At 36.1% G+C, this 16,598-nt stretch overlaps 1 long non-coding RNA gene across 2 annotated transcripts in view; it reads left to right on the top strand.

Moving 5' to 3' along the window:
- The window catches only part of LOC138224968 (uncharacterized), a 312,271-nt gene that overhangs the window by 21,514 nt on the left and 274,159 nt on the right, over nucleotides 1-16,598 (top strand). For both annotated transcript variants that reach the window (XR_011183485.1, XR_011183484.1), the window contains exon 2: nucleotides 746-775. This is a non-coding gene — a long non-coding RNA (uncharacterized lncRNA). The remainder of the gene's footprint in view (nucleotides 1-745; nucleotides 776-16,598) is intronic.

The raw sequence follows: 16,598 nt of genomic DNA, 5'->3' as shown, positions 1-16,598 counted from the left end.
TGTGAGTTACTGTAAAACATGCGTTCAGTCACAGGATGGATTTCCTGATGCATTCATTTTAATAATGGGGCCATTCCACTACCAGGGTGTTTAGGTATTGTTGTGGCAGAACCCTTTGCTGTGGACCACCCAGATAGTGTTTTGTCCTCCATCCCAAATCTTGTGGAGGTCATTAACCATTTGTCTGCAGTTTTTGGAGAGCCCTCTATCCTTAACCACGTCTATACTTGCTGCTACTGAATGTCTTCCATGAATTACCTCCTTTGATATTCAATTGAAACAGGAAATCAGATGTCTTTTTACGTATATCAGTACAGTGCATTGTTCATAACATTTCTGCAAAATATTACCTTTAAGTTTGTCAGGGCCCATTGATTTTCAAGTATTTACAAAAACACATGCCCCACTTGTTCAGATGTTACTGTAGAGGGAGACATGCCAGTGGACCCAATAATATTATTAAAATGGGTTTTGCTGGTTTGCTACTCTCAAACCAAGCAAAAAAAATAGTGGAGTGGAGTTTGCAGAATTTGCCTGGGTTTCCTCAGAGGTAGGTTAACTGGATGCTGTAAAAAATGGTCCTGTGTGCATGTTTGTGTCTGTGTTTGCACTGTGATGGACTGGTGTCTCATCTCACCTGTTGCTTGCCAGTTAGGTTCCAGCTCCCCCTGTTATTCTGTACTGGATAACCGGGTTAAAAATGGATGAATAGATTAAAAAAACATTTTTTTTCCTTTTTCTTCAGGGCTGTGAATACATCTGGAGGGCACAGTAGGTGAGCAGATGGATATTAGGAACTTTGCGAACTACTGTATGCTACAGATATTTAGAAAAGCCTCTATGATTGTTTTAGAAACTGTATACTGTATATGATGTGATGATGTGTGATTTATACTGATATGATTTGACAATGTATTTAGAATATAATCGTATGCACTTGAAATTGTTGCACTGTGTATACTGTATGTGAGGTTACATTTTCTTTGTCCTACCTAAAGAGTCTATATTTAGCTTAATTGATTGCTTTCACTGTCTACAGTTAAAGAAGGGGAACACAGGGTGATTTTGTTGCTAGTTGTTATCTTTGACACTATACAAGAACATAACAAAGGTACAAACAAGAGAAGGTCAGTTGGCACATCTAGCACATTTGGTTGCTAGTAGTTAATTGATCCAAGGATGTCATCCAGCTTTTTCTTGAAAGATGGCAAAGTATGTGCTCCAACAACATAGCTGAGTAGCTAGACTCCAACTAATTATTTCAAGTAGGTAGCTGCATCAGCATGTAAAGACTCCAAAGGAACATGTAGAGATTTATTCCATGCTGAAAAGAGAAAAAAAGAAACACAACATTTCTGCTGTGAGGCCTTCTTCAGATGTATGCAAATAAAGATGGCTACAGCTAACAGATCCACATAATCTCCCTTTTAAAACTAATGTTCAAGGGGGTGACATTACTTTTTGCAACAGGCAAACTGAGCATTAAAGCTTCTGCATCCATTTTTTTTTATATGTGGTTGATCAGGAGTTGGGCACCAATTTAAGAGGATACTGAACTTCAGTTGTATGGAAATCTTTCCTTATATTGTATTGTTTCAAAATTTCTTCTGGTTGTAAAGCACTATTCACATTCAAAGATTTGTTGAAAATAAGGAGAATAGGGAAGGAAAATTGCCCGGGATTTATGAATGTATGTTTGGGAGAAAAATGGATTTATTCTTTATCCAAACATTTACTGAGACCCTCATTCACAGTTGTGAACTAAAGAATTATAAGATGGAATTGGAAAATTGATTTTGTCCTTTTTTTGACAAGACAGAGGAACTTTAGCTCTTCCCATTTAATTAATGTGTATCGGGATTTAGCTTGTCAAGAAAGCATCTTGAGGCAACTAATGGAAATCCATATCCAAATTCTGAAATAAATTACCAATTTGAAACAAGAGCCCTATGCTAGCAAAGACATGAGGAGCCATGTGCAGTGAGATACTGAAGGGCAAACAAAGGCAACTCATTAAAATAGACTACAAAAAATGCAGTAACACAAACACCAGTTAATTCTGGTTTATATTTTCTATAAGTTAACTGATTTGTTTTAAGGATAAATCTGTGGACAGTTTAATAAATTTGAGTGTGGCCCACTCAATGGTGGCATAGTGGCGCAGTGATTAGCATTGCTTCATCACAGTGCTGGTTTGAATGATGGTACAGATGCAGCCATCCAGAATATGTGAGGTGTCGGGTGAAATAATGCAACAAATGCTGCAGTGTAACATATACTGTACCAATGTGTCTTGGAGCTTTTATTTTTTCAAATAATTTCCATTACAATTCAAAGTGGCATCATAAAGAAAATAAACATGTCTGAAAACTCCTCCAAAGCCATATGGCTGGCTTTACAACATAAAGAGTTTTTGGTTTGTGCTTCTGCATGTATCAAGGATTATAAAACCCACCCCCAGTTCCCCTCAGTGCATGGAAACAGTGCAGCTACCAAAGCACAAGACTCCCTCCAGTGTTACATCAGAAATGTTAAGGTGAAATAACAAATTTGATGAAGTCAAACGATTATAAAAATTCAACTACTAAGAAGAAGAAAGGGCATCAAAAACATATATACAATAATAATAAATATATACATATTGGCTCTAAAATTTAGTATTTAAAAGCAAATGTATACGTTAAAATCAAAGTTTTAATTTCTGTTTAAGGGCATCTTTAAATTCCCTTACTTTCTCTGTACATCCTGGACACTGTTGGTCAAAAGGATCATTTATGTTATTAGTTCATTAACTATTAATATTATATTATTATTAAATTTATAAAAATGTCAGTATTGTATACATATTATATAACTTGGCTGTGAATTGAACCCAGACCTCCTGTGTGGCAAGCAAAATTTCTAACACTGAAAAGCCAATGTGTCACTCTGATTTGTTTCATTTTCAATTACTGCTATAATGACAGCAAGTTTTTATAGGAAATATAGTTAAAAAGAGCATGTCAAAACTTTGATGCAGAAATTATTATAAAGATATATTCAAATTCAGAATATAAAATTGGTAATAACCTTCAGCGATGTTATTATGCTTTGGTTATTTTTATTTTCAGCTACCAGAGTTTCTCTTTAGTTAAATGATTCCACATTAATATTCCATATTTAGTGGATTTAAAGAAGTAGTACATCAGATTAAATGAAACTACAGTTTTACTAACAAGTACACTAACACATCACAAGTGCCACTGATTGTCTTTGGCCAGTGAAAAGCTAAGTTCAGCAACCCAGCTCGTACTGTGGTATGGTTGTCGAGCTCACCTTGGATAAGATCTTTAAAGTGAATTCTGAATGGCTGCATATGTAGGTTAATTGGCTCCTAGGAAAATTGGCTCTAGTGTGGTGTGTGTTTGTGTCTGTGTGTGCCCTGTGAAGAACTGGCATTTTGTCCAGGGTGTATCCCTGTGCCTGTTGCTTGCTGGGAAAGTCTCTGGATCCCCTGAGATCCTGTATTGGATCAAGCAGTTAGAAAATGAATGGATGGATGGATTTTACGCCTATTAATTCAGAAGACAAAAGCCTTTAAGCTGTATCAAAATAAACCCCTTAGAATTTTTTCTTTTTGGTTTTGTTTAATGCTGTTTAGCCTAATTGGTATATTATACTTAAAAAAGAGAATTTAAATAAGCAGAAGGGAATACTTCATGAGTTCATATTAATATTTCAAATATTGGCTTAAAATAATTTATTGTGTGGTACATATTGTACAAAGTTGATTTCAGTTACAAAGAAAAGCGTTACTACTTTTAATACATGTTTTTATCTAGAGTATTTTATACCTTGAGAACAGCTAAGAAGCAACAAGAGAAGCCTTAGTAATGGTGTCACTTAGCTTTGACTCTCAGTGTATAAGGTAAAAAAAGGTTTCTGAGGGTTGCTGCTAGCATTAAATGAATCTCAGGGTTCAGCAACCTGTCAGTACACAGACATGCTTGTGTGTGGTAGGATTTCAGTGATAGAGTGCCAGTAGTAGGGCCTGCATGCTGAAATTATTTCATTAAATTATTTTTTCATTAATCTGTGGTTACATTGAAATGTATTTCCTTTTTATTTTTGTTTTTCCTGGGGATGGGCAGGAAACGAAGGTACCACCCCCCACCCATTTGTTGTAAAAATGTCCACCATTGCTGAGAATGTTGCAGACTGCTGGTGAGCGTGTTAATGCATGCCTCTCATAACTACTGTATGAAACTGAGTTAGTAATGAGAGTAACACCTATCCTTGTCAAATTATGGACTTTTTGCTCCACAAACCTTATTTTCTTGCAGACAGGAAAGATATATTGAAAATAGGTGTTGCTCTTTACAATTAATAGCACAGTGCAAAGAAAAATGAAAAATCTTTGTTGCTTCTTTGTGATTGCTACACAGTATGCTGCTTAAAGAAATAACACAAAATTAGGAAAGGTGGGTGGGAAATAATCCTTATCATTCCCTGTCCCTGTATTCAGAATTTTGATGTTAGTACTCTTTTGGCTGAATAGTGTTCAGTTAGCTCAGGAGTTCAAATGCATAACATGTACAGCTTTCTCTGCTGTCAGAGTGTCCTGTTTGTATTCTTTACGTACATTTTATTCTTAATCATTCTCAAAACAATTGTAAATACTAAACAGTAGTATTTCTACTATAAATTGACATCATTCTTTAACAGTTCATGACTTCATACAGCAATATTGTATTACAGGCAAATAATGCATTGCCTTTGCAACTTATTTAAAATTTCAATTATACTCCAACTTCTGAGAGACTCCTAATTTAAAGCCAGCTATAAAATAATTTATTTCTTGCTAAGTTGAGACTTGAGAAATACTTTTCAGTAATAGCATACAGAGGCTGAGTTAGGTGATTGATGTTTTAGAAGGGCAGCTTCAAAGAGTTTATCAATACCTCCCTCATGTAAATATACATGCTAATGCAGTTTTTCTTTGGAGAAAAGGATAAATGAAAACTGACAGGAAAGAATGAGGTGGGTCTTATTGACTGTTGCCTCTTCACTCAATATTGGGAGTTCATTATTTATTTATAGGTTTGGAATTATATGTTTAATAGAAGTGCCTTTTAAAAAGTATTATTTTAGTTGGGTTGTATTAAAATGTGCCACAAAGTGAATAAGAGAAACATTTTTACCTCAGTATACAATTACTATAGAAATAAATTAATTCACCTACTAACCCTTCCAAGGACACTCAAGAATCAGAATAACTCTTTCTCCATTGTAAATTATCTAACATGCTAATATGCTACACATGGTAGACTGAAGAAAAATGTATCAGGGCATCACTTGAAACAGTCACATTTTTCATTTTCCAATGTATAGTGAAGATAATGTTTACATCTTTTTTTTAAATTAACTCATCTTTACTGAGTAGAGGCTACATCAGAAACTACAAACTTATTTAAAGCAGGATGTCTTCAGGATGTTTATGAATCCTGAAGCAAAGCCAGAACCTAATCCCCGATGACCACAGGGAAGTCAGCTGAAAATATGGTAAAAACAAGGATGGAGGAAAGAAAGGTGCTACTCCGAGACAAGCAAGACTGGTGTCAGACCTTTGGTTAACACAATTTGTATGATATGATGTTAAAGCATAGCACTCTGTTTTCTGTTTGGTGTGATTCACGATGGAGAGTGTTACAGTCTCATTCTTTGATTGTTTGATGGAATGGAAAGAGCTGATGGAATGGAGCAATAATGATGGCACAGCCACAATTGAATAGGAGTGCAAACGTGTTCATCGTGAGGAGCTGTGTCCCCAATGTCCACACACAAAAAAAAAAACATAGTTAAAAATAACAATTAACCAAAGGGAAAAATAAAAAACTATAGTAACAAGAATATGTACATCGATTACTTTCAAACAATAAAATGCTCTTACTCAGATTTTTCCGGTCTTGTTTTTCTTTTTTTCTCCCCTTTTTTCTGGAGGAGCTCCTTTTCTAGCTAAAACTCATCCTCCTAGAAAGTTCCGCTAATAAAGCAAAAATAAATTATAGAAAACAATGATCAGAATTCTGACATAACCCTTTCCCTAATAATTAACAATTAACTATTGACAAAAATAGGATACCATTAATCCTTTTAACTACACAGTTGTTTTTATGAAAATACTACTTCCACATAATAGTATCTTCTCACATACAGTAGTAAACCACGCATCCACAGCCCTGGGACAGACATACTAAGCCTGCCCCTGTTGCTTAACAATAATTAATCACAATGCCTTAGGATAATAATAGTTGTCACTTGCATTTAAGTACTATCACTGACATGAGAGCACTGTGTTTTACAATGCTCTATATGCCAAAACTAACACCCAGACAGGACAAAGACACACATATTGTTAATGTTTCGATCTGACTCATTCACCATTCAAGCCCTAACCCTCTCAATAATGGAGCAATCTATAGGCACCCATTTTGTTTACTAACGATATAATTTCCATATAAACAACAAATTTTGTTGAAATTCTCAGTGTCAGGCAGTTTGTTTGGTTGAATGAGCCATTTGCATTTAACTTAAATGTATCCTTGCAAAGCTTTTATTTGTACAGTACCATTGTCAGCAGATGAGTTACTGACAGGAACCCATTATATCTGATGGGGTATTTAATTATATTTCTTCTGTTCAAATAGTTGGGATTGTGTCAGCAGGGAATTCGGATCATATATATATTTACTTTCTATTTATTTTGTAAATAATAAAATATTGGTTACCCTTAACTTGGAGATGTGAGAAATTGGAGTATTAGTATAAGAGAATACATCTTGTGACATTTGTTTACACAGGTAAATGACATGTTTCTGCTTTATACTGTTGTCTCTCTATGAGAGACACAGAAATGATTGGCTTTGAGGAAGTGGAACAGCTTTTATCACCACATTTACATTATTTTAGGATTCAGAGATTGAAACCCTCAAGTTAATTATAGGGAGCTTGCTTTGGAGGAAGTAAATGAAAGCAAAGTTTGTCTTTGCTACTAAAATAAGTGGCAGCTGCTAAGCAGTGCCTTCTGTGCTACATCTTACTTGTCTTCTGTGGTGTAATTTTGATACAGCCTTTAATAACAATAAAAACATTTGTGGTTTATATAGTAACCATAGTAACTTACACTTCATTTGCATGCACCTTTTATGAACTATAAAGCTCTTCAGACACAGGTATTAATTGTTTAGAAGTAAAGTTTTTTTTTACTGAAAATAATACCAATCCACAACTAAAAAAAACTAAAACTAGGGCATCCCAGTGGCAACAACATGATCTGGATGAGAAAGAGTGAATATGATTCAAAATTTAAGTTCTTCACATTCAGATTCAGTTTTTTAATTTTTTTTTTTGACCAGAACTCAGTAAAGTTGTGTGAGAGCTGGCTGGGGGACTTTGACATTAGAGGTGATTAGTCCTTGAGGTTTTACAAGTGACAACTGGTCTCTGTTAATAGTGGCTGTCCACTATAGTTTACTGTATATGAATATATGTGCAACCATGGCTGGAAATAGTTGCTTAATGTGTCAATGACCTACTGGCCTTTCTGTTTCCTCTGTTGACCAGAATCTAAGTTAGCCAGCTGATCTAGTTTGGCCAGAGATGCTTCTCACAAAAGTAATTCTCATGCCTCTGACACAGCAGCAGCCAGTCTGAAGAGATCTCAGCTTTTGAACAGTTAAACGTCAGTTCCTCTAACAACCTTATGAGAATGCAGAAACCTATTTACCTTTTTTTTGTCTCTGAAATGTCCCTGCAATGGTCTTTGCGTGTGGGCAAGTAAGAGAGATAAGTTTGTCTTTTGGTTAAGGATAGTCCAGATCCAGTTGTCAGTACACCTTAAGTTGGATATCCAGCAAAGAGCCATAGACATCTGGACATAATCCTAAAGACAGAAGGTCCATCATCCATCAAGATGACCAACCAATGAGGGAACTGCAGGGTGTAGGAACCCACTTCACTTGGTGACTGCTTGACCAATCACCAACTGTATTTTCCCTCATTAAAATCTCACTTCTAATTCTGCCTCTCTCTGCCAAACTGACTTGCCTGTCCCTATTAAGTCACTAATAGGGAAGAGACACGGCTTGCTCCCAGCGTAGCTGGACTTCTGAAAACTAAAAAAGTCAGGTGTGTTGCTGAAAGTCCAATCATATTGTTCCAGTGATCGAGCAGACCAATGTTATTAGTTCTTTGGTTCAATATTTTGGTGTAGGCTCAATATTGGACAGAAATCTGGACCTGGGGCTTTCTACTTAGTCACACCTTCAAACTTTAAACTTTAGGAAGAAAGTTAGGAGAGAGATGCAAAGCTTTTTGACAGAGGAGAATGTGGTTGGTGAATGGCCAAGAGGTCAACAGGTGGAGTTGGTCTCCACATCTTATAGGTTATTGTTTGGTCATCTTTTGGATGATTGACCACAACCTGTGACTTTAAGACCATCATCTAGAAATGCCTATGGCTCTCTCATAAACCTCTAGGTGCCAGGAATGGGCATCCATCATGGGAAGCACTGTCCTGGGTTGTCACTGTCATTTGTGCATGCAAAGATCAATAGGCTACTCTGTAGCTCAGACCGCAGAGAGGGGTCTCACTGAAAATTCACAGCAACACTTTGTTCTGTGGTTTATTAATAGGTGTTGCAGCTATATTAGAAAAATATTTTGAAAATGTTTTCAGTATATGTAAATAGTTTTCTGGACATTACTCTGAAATTGCAGGTGATTTGTTTTAATGTATGGCATCTTTTCATAAATACTTTCTTAGTGACAGTCAATCCGTGAATAATGTGGGAAAAAGCAGACTTACATAAATTACATAAAAAACTGGCTAATGATGATTCCCAGATCTAAGATTTATTAAAACTGCTGAAACTAGTGGAATATGCAGATCCAATGAATTCCACAATCACAAGTACCATTACCCTCATCACAACCTCACAGGTATCTTGTCAAATATATACTGTATCTTTTTTAAGGTGTTCTTGTTTCTTGCAGAAGTCTGTTGCTTGTAGAGGTTTCTAATATTTTGTTCAGTGAGTTAATCCATTATATATTTTAGCTCAAGAAACACTTCTGCAGTGAAATTAAGAACACACATCTGGGAAACTATCCAAGAGAAAACAACATGTGCAGGCTTTTCAAACAAATAATAAATCATTACTATTATCCTTGACCATCGTGTGCTTTTCTACAGGAAGTGCTATTTTCTCATCAAATTTTAAAAGCCGCTCGAAAAGATTGGCATAATTTGTTGCAATAAAATGGTTGAGGCAATTTACAGCATGGAAGAGATATCAAAAGATGGTAATTACAAAATCAAATTAAGAAAGAAGTGTGCTGTATATTTATTTAATTCATTTTTGAACACTGACAAACAATGCAGATATCTTTAAATCGCTTCCAGCCATTCAGTGAATTCAGGCAGATTGTTGACGCAGCATGCTAATTGCTTTGGCTGTTAGAGCCAGACACCTGCTGTTTTAAACAGATCTTTAGCTGCAGCAGGCCCAGAAATGTGTCTAGATGATCATTATTATTTTTCATTTTATCATGAGGAAGTCATCGCTTTCTGTTTGAGGAACAATTTCTTTTCACTCTTTATTGCCATCACTTGCCTTTGGCTGGAGACCACTTTGTGACAGTGAACCTCCAATTAACTTGCAGCCAGTTCTGTGTATCAGGCTTCTAGTTCACATTTTTTGTGTGCACCAAACTTTCTGCAGAGTTAATCCATCTTTTTGAAATTGAAGCTAAACCACCTATCTTTCAGGATTTTTCTAATTTCTTTAGTAGGATATTTAGATAAGTAAATAATTTTTATTTCTGATTTGATTGATTTCTAAGTAGGTATCTTTGCAACACTTTGTGTTTTTTTTGCCTTAAAGAATATAAAAAGAAGCAATAGGAATGGGCTTTTAACCACCTAGAGGAGTTGACTATGCTGAAACAAAATCATGTATTCTGCTTTACCAAAGGACTTCTTGGAATTACTTGGAACTACACTACTTTTATTATTTTTGCACAGATCTTCTGGGCCTCAATGAGGTATCTTCAGAGGCTTGGTGGAATTTTTTTACTACTCGGAATGCTTTTGTGAGACAAAATATAAAAGTGATCATCCTCATTTTAATGTTTAAAGAATTAGAAGTGGCACATCAAAATATTATCTGACTTATTTAGTAGTATATAGTATAAGCATGAGTAAGACTGTCATGATTGTAAGCCCCTCCTCTTAAGGACACTCCAGCCCTTTCTTGTTTATCTTTGATTTTCTGCACCTGTCTCCAGTTCCAGCCCCCTTTCTACAAAAGCCAGACACTTCTTCCAATCTGGGCTCAGCTTTGGAAGATGGATGCCCGGAAGCCCGCCTAGTAGCGAGTTCAGGAGTGACTCAACGGCGTAGGCTTCATAACGGCGTCCTGACCATCTGGGTCCAGGGCTGGGAGCGCCTGGCACCGTTACCCCTTTTTATTCCCCTGACCCTTCACTGGATCCTGCTCAGGCTTTTAACTTAGTCTTGTCTCCATCATGGATGGATTACCCGACTTTGGACATTTGCATTCCCTTGGATATTCTTACGGACTCCCTTCGGACTTGCTTGCCTTGGCCACGCCCCGATCCCCCCCGAGCACCCGTGCACCTTGAACACGCCCCCCTGTTCTTCTTCCAGCCCCGATCCTAGTCTTTTTCCACGTGTTTGTCTCACTCCCCTCTGGATTCTGCCGTCTGCATAGGGTCCTGAGAAACGATTCAAGACAAAGACAGTAGAAACACCAAAAGAATGTTGATAAAGAATGGGTTCTTTAAATCTTATATTAAAAGCTATCATTCTATTAATTTAAATTATAATATAAAACAATTAGTTACTTACAGTACATACTAGGAATGAGATATTTTAAGATGGTTCTAGCAGGGCCATTAAGCATCCAAGGAAGGGTAAAATTCTCCCTCATTAAACAGAAGCTGTTTTCATTTATTTTGTGGATGGTTTTCATTTTCCCTATAGACAGATGTACAAGAACTACTCACACAGAGTGTTTCCGAAACCTGCGGGTTACCCAGTGTTAGGTTAGAAAGGTTGACAGATTGTGAGAATGGAGATGTCCAAAAGGTAATAAGTAATGAGCTCAGTCTCTACAATAATTTCCATTCTTAATACATTATTTACTCTACATTAGCATTTACATTATTTTTTCTTTGTGCAAACTAAAAATAACAATATACATGTTTTTTTATATTTCTTTAGTTCTATCATTTAGTTTTTCACACAGAATATTTATTTATTTATGTACTGTAAATCAATGATTTGCTTTTTATACAAGTTGCTCTTCCATAAAGGAGAAGATGTCAGTTTCTCTAAAGCAAAGACGGGATAAAAATGTGTCGGTACTGGAGCAATTAAATCATTTGTTAAACATGCAAATATAAGTTTAAACATCTGCTTAAAAAACAAAATGAATAGCTTGAAATCATTAGGAGCACTCAACTGATGTGCACTCACAATTATCTGGAACACATTACCTGAAAAGCCTGTCTATAAATCATAAAAGATATAATGTGAGAGATGACATCAAATGAAATTCAGTCAAAACTGAATCATTTATGTCCCTTTCCTTACGCTCCCAGATAATGAAGAGAGCACTTAAAAACCTGGTTAAACATTTAACATTTTTCAAAAGCTAGAAATGAAGTTGGCGAAGAAGATCTTGTCAATGTATCACAAGTACAGCGTGTAAAAGTTTACTTTAGTATCTTAATGAGTATATTAACATCCTTATTAAATAACACCCGATTTGTATTTGTGACCAAATGATTTCATATTCTACTTCATTTAACTCTGAAGTGCAGTATCCTTTAGGCTGACAAACAACAGTCATTTTGTCATTCTGCACCAGCAGACCCACTTTGGAATCCTTTTTTTTACACCGCATAGCCTGATTTAATCAGACCTCTGAACATAAGCAAGCCTGAACCTATTCAGTGCTGTCTTAGGACACAAAAGAAATAGAATGGGAGAAGCCAGGGGTAGTAGAGCATAGGAAAGGGGCTCCCAGAATGCCCTAGGAACCCACAATCATGATCCTTGTGGGTTGGCTGGCTCAGCAGCCTGAAACCATAAATACCCCCGATGTGCTGAGAGTGATTTTGAGAAGTGCTGCCTCATGACTGGGAGCTAATCCTAATCCCTCAGGAGTAAAGAAAGAAGAAAGTTGTGCGATACTCCTACCATGATCAATTTCAGAGTAGCTGGAGGACTCCTACAAAAACCGGATGCAGCACTGAGCTGAAGCAGGACATTAGGAATTAGTGAGAGTTTGACACAGCTGGAAGGCACAGAAGCTGCTAAGGATAGTATAGTCAGGGGTCCCCTCTGGCACAAGCAATGAGAACCTCCCAGTAAATGTGTCAAGGTGGAATTGCCAACCTGAGGTCAAGGAAGTGAGCTCAGGATGGACTCCCAGCTTAATTCAATTGGTAAAATATGAAGTATAAAGATTGTGATTCTAACACCAAGTAGAAAAACACATTAGATTAATAAACACATTTTCATCTACCTTGTCTAACAGTCTGCTGTTAAACTGTCTTCAAACGTCCAATCTGGTTTTTGCTAGTTTCAAGGTTCTGCTGCTGTTAATAAAACGTTTCACTGTCATCTGATATGTCAGAAATTTAGAAACGCAGTAATCTTTTTTAAGAAAGGAGACCTACGTTGCTCGCAGAATGGCAGAGGGAAAAAAAATTCTAAGAAAAAGAACAGGAAGAGAATAAACCACTGAGTTAAATTCGCAATATGGGGATGCATTTAAGTGAGGTTTCAAATGAGGCCTTTTTACCCAAGCAGCTCTCTTGATTACATATGTTCTCCACACACTACCAATCCAAAGATGTGTGCAGGTGTTTTGCTTTTCACAGGTAGTATTTTAATTTATTATTTTTAGTAATGAAGCTAAAAAGTTCCCCAGTAAAATGCCATAGGAAAAGAGTTCTGCACTTTTGTTTAAATCACGTACCAAAACATTGTTTTTTTGTATGATTTGTGTGAAATGAGATATTAATGTGACTTATTTATATGTTCTCAGCTAAATATCTAGTTCTATGTAATAATGTCACTAGAAATAGATTACAAGCAGGCTTCATAAAGACAGTAATTTCGTTTTTGTGATAAAGTGTGATATTGAAATAAAATGGCTGTTGGTTAGACTGCTTTGTGTGGGAATGATCTGCTCTGAACTTTGTCTGTCAATTTATTCATTGCTTTGTGAATATTGAAATTGCAGCATTTAATTGCTAACCAAAGAGGAATATACTAATTATTGTGTAAAAGGGTCAAATTAAAAGAAAATAAAAGGATGTTTGATGGCTTCGATATATTGGAGCAAGTGCCGGAAAAATTGGGACTTCAGTCCTTTTCTCTGAGCTGAACAGGCAATTATGTGCATTGAAAAAAGACAGACACTCAAATTCACACAAAATACAGCTGTCAATTACTGTATTCTTTTTATCACGGTGAAAGTTTCAAATAGAATACGTTTAAATAATTATAATAATTTTGCTTTTAATATTATCTTTTACAGTATGTCAAGCCATCATAAAAATGACCTGGGGCTAGAGGTGGAGGTAATACCGAAGCAGAAGAATATATTAAACTAGTTTTGGTTTTAGGGTGGTATTGTGGCTCAGTTGTTAGTATGGCTGTCTTGGAGCACTGGGAACCTGGGTTTTTCTTGTGTGCCATCTGTGTGAAGTTTCTGTGTTCTCTCCATGATCATGTGGGTTTCCTCTGGGTGCTCAGGTTTACTCTCAAAGTCTCAAAAACATTTTGGTTAGTTACAATAATTGACTTCTGGAAAACTGGCCTTGGAGTGAATGTACTTTATGTCTGTGTCTGTGTGTGCCCTGTGATGGATTGTCGTCTCATCCACAGTATATATCCTGCTTTGTGCCCATTGCTTGCCACAATACAATCTGGTTCCCCTGTGACCCTGCACTGGATAAAACATTTATAAAATGGATTCAGGAAAGGAAGAAATGTTTAAAGTCCAGCCCCAGGTAGCCAGATGTGGACTGATGGGCCTTCTGAGCCATGTGTGAAAGCCTAAAGGATTTATGACTCTTTCCTTTCAAATATGAAGATATGTATTCCCAAAATGTGATTTGGTTTCTGCAAAATGAACTTCCTAAAAAATACTTTCTAAAATCATCGTATAGAAAAACAAATGCTCCTTTTGTCATTCAGTCCATTGGCTCTATATCCACAAGTTAATTGATCCACTATCAAAAGGATGTTGTAATATTTTTAAAGACTGTTGTATTTTAATGAAATATAAAAATAGGTTTTCAATGCAGCACAATAAACTTTTTTTTTTTGCTGGGGTATTTAAATCTACTTTGAACAAACTGCAGTATGTCCAAAATTCAGCATCCAGGATCCTGACCAGGTCTATTGCAAGTGATCACATTACTCCTATCCTGGAGTCCTTGCACTGGTTTCCTGTCAAATTCTGTGTGGACTTTAAAATCCTCATGCTAACCTATAAGGCTCTGCATGGCTTGGCACCTCAGTACCTGTCTGAACTATTGTCACCCTACTCCCCACCTTGCAACCTTCGCTCTTCTAATTCTGGTCTCCTAACTGTCCCAAGCCCATCTACATTATATGGGTGACAGGGCCTTCTCCTGCTATGCCCCCAAGCTCTGGAACTCTTTGCCCAAGGATATCAGAGAGTCACCTTCTCTAAACTCCTTCCAATCCAGACTCAAAACCTTCTTCTTTAGAAGAGCCTTTACTTAACTGGTTCCATTCTTCACCCCTCTGCTTTTCCTAGTACCACCAACCACAGTCTCCTTTGTATATTGTAATTGTGTTTTATCTTGTGTATTCTTTTTATTTATTGTTGTTCTCATTCTGTAAAGCGCTTTGAGAAGCCACCTTTTAAGTTGCTATATAAAATAAAGTTTTAGTATTATCTTTTAATAGGAAATATCCTAATATAGAAATAAAATGTTTAGAGCACTGTTTCTCAAACTTTATCCCATTCATTTAGTTTTTGTAGCACACTGTCCCCCTTTCCAACACACATACACATTATTAATATTATAAACACCGATTATTTCCATGTTTAATATGATCAGTTTTAGTTTTCATCAAATTGTACAGTATAGTCACCTTAACCTGTTAAGAACTAATTACAATGAAACAAGGAGCTGTTGTTCAGTCATTACCCGTATGTTCTCTGTTTCTTCTTTTTATAATTTGTCAAACTTGAAAAACATAACTAGCGCCACAAGCAAAAAACACTGGTTCAGACTGTTTCCATAATTTAACATGTGGACTCTCCATACACATTGAGAAAGTGCCCATAGTGTGCAGAAACAATTGTACTGTTAGAAATTATCACATTTGTGACATTTAACTCCCTGATTCAGGTAGCGTGTGCTCTTATATCAAATATTTATTTCTGCAGAGTCTGAAATCTAGTTAGTGCCTATGCCAAACGCCATTAAAATAGGAGTTTTGTTTAAATCAACTAATGCGGCCACTTAGGTGGACAAGATGACTTTGTTGGCACTTGTGGTATGTTAGATGTTAGTGAAAACATTAGCTCTATTTAATGTTGTCCTACTTCTTTAAATCTTTATAATGTACTGTAACTAAAGGAAAATTTTGGAAGCTGAAAGTTTATGTATTGGTATGTATCTCCCTGCTCCCTGCTATAACTATTCTGAAAAGCATTTTGAAGTTAATCAATAGTTGCCAAATGGTAACTTGAGAATAGAGCTAGGGTTAGGATGCACCTTAAGAGCAGACTTCTATTAATATTACTCCTGTGTTTGTAATAGGATTAAAAATGTAGGATGAGTGTAGTTTCGGATTTGGCTACAAATATATTTGCAGCCTTTCATTGGCTTTAGAGCTAAAATTAGGAATAAAAATTTGATTTAGATAATGTAGTGCTTACACAAATCTTTCATGCTAGTCTTACAATTCATATCACCTACTCTTAATTTAGATGTGAGAAGTATTATATACAAGATTTCTGCAACCCTAACCAAATAGTCCTCTGCCTTGACTTTAAACATCTCATCTTTACAGCATATCACAAACCTGAAAATGAAAGAGTGTGAGACTTATCATGTGTGCTTAACCGCAGAGAGAAATGGGAAACCGTGTGGAAGTCTATTTAAAATTGAATACAGATGCACAATTTTAACCAAAGAGTTGATGGAGTACGGAACAAGATTCTTTGCCATCTAGCCCAGTACCCAGGTTTCTTGCAAGAAATGGCTGTAAGTGATCCTTGGATTAACTACTTAAAAGGCTACGTAGGCCTATTTATTGTTTGGGACAATGAATATTGAATCGTAGTGAAACACAATTAAATGGCAAGAAATAAGATCTTCACCCATGCTATTCCATCACCTCTTTTTCACTTTACAGGTGATATTTATACTTGTATTAAAGACATCAATTACTTGCTGACATTTTATATGCATGACTAATGTTTTTATTTAGTCTTGGAAAATTTGCAATCTATATACTCCTAACAAATGTGTTAGCT

The sequence above is a fragment of the Lepisosteus oculatus genome, chromosome 24 (assembly GCF_040954835.1).
Source record: "Lepisosteus oculatus isolate fLepOcu1 chromosome 24, fLepOcu1.hap2, whole genome shotgun sequence".
Lineage (NCBI taxonomy): Eukaryota > Metazoa > Chordata > Actinopteri > Semionotiformes > Lepisosteidae > Lepisosteus > Lepisosteus oculatus.
This window is presented reverse-complemented; position numbering and strand designations above follow the sequence as displayed.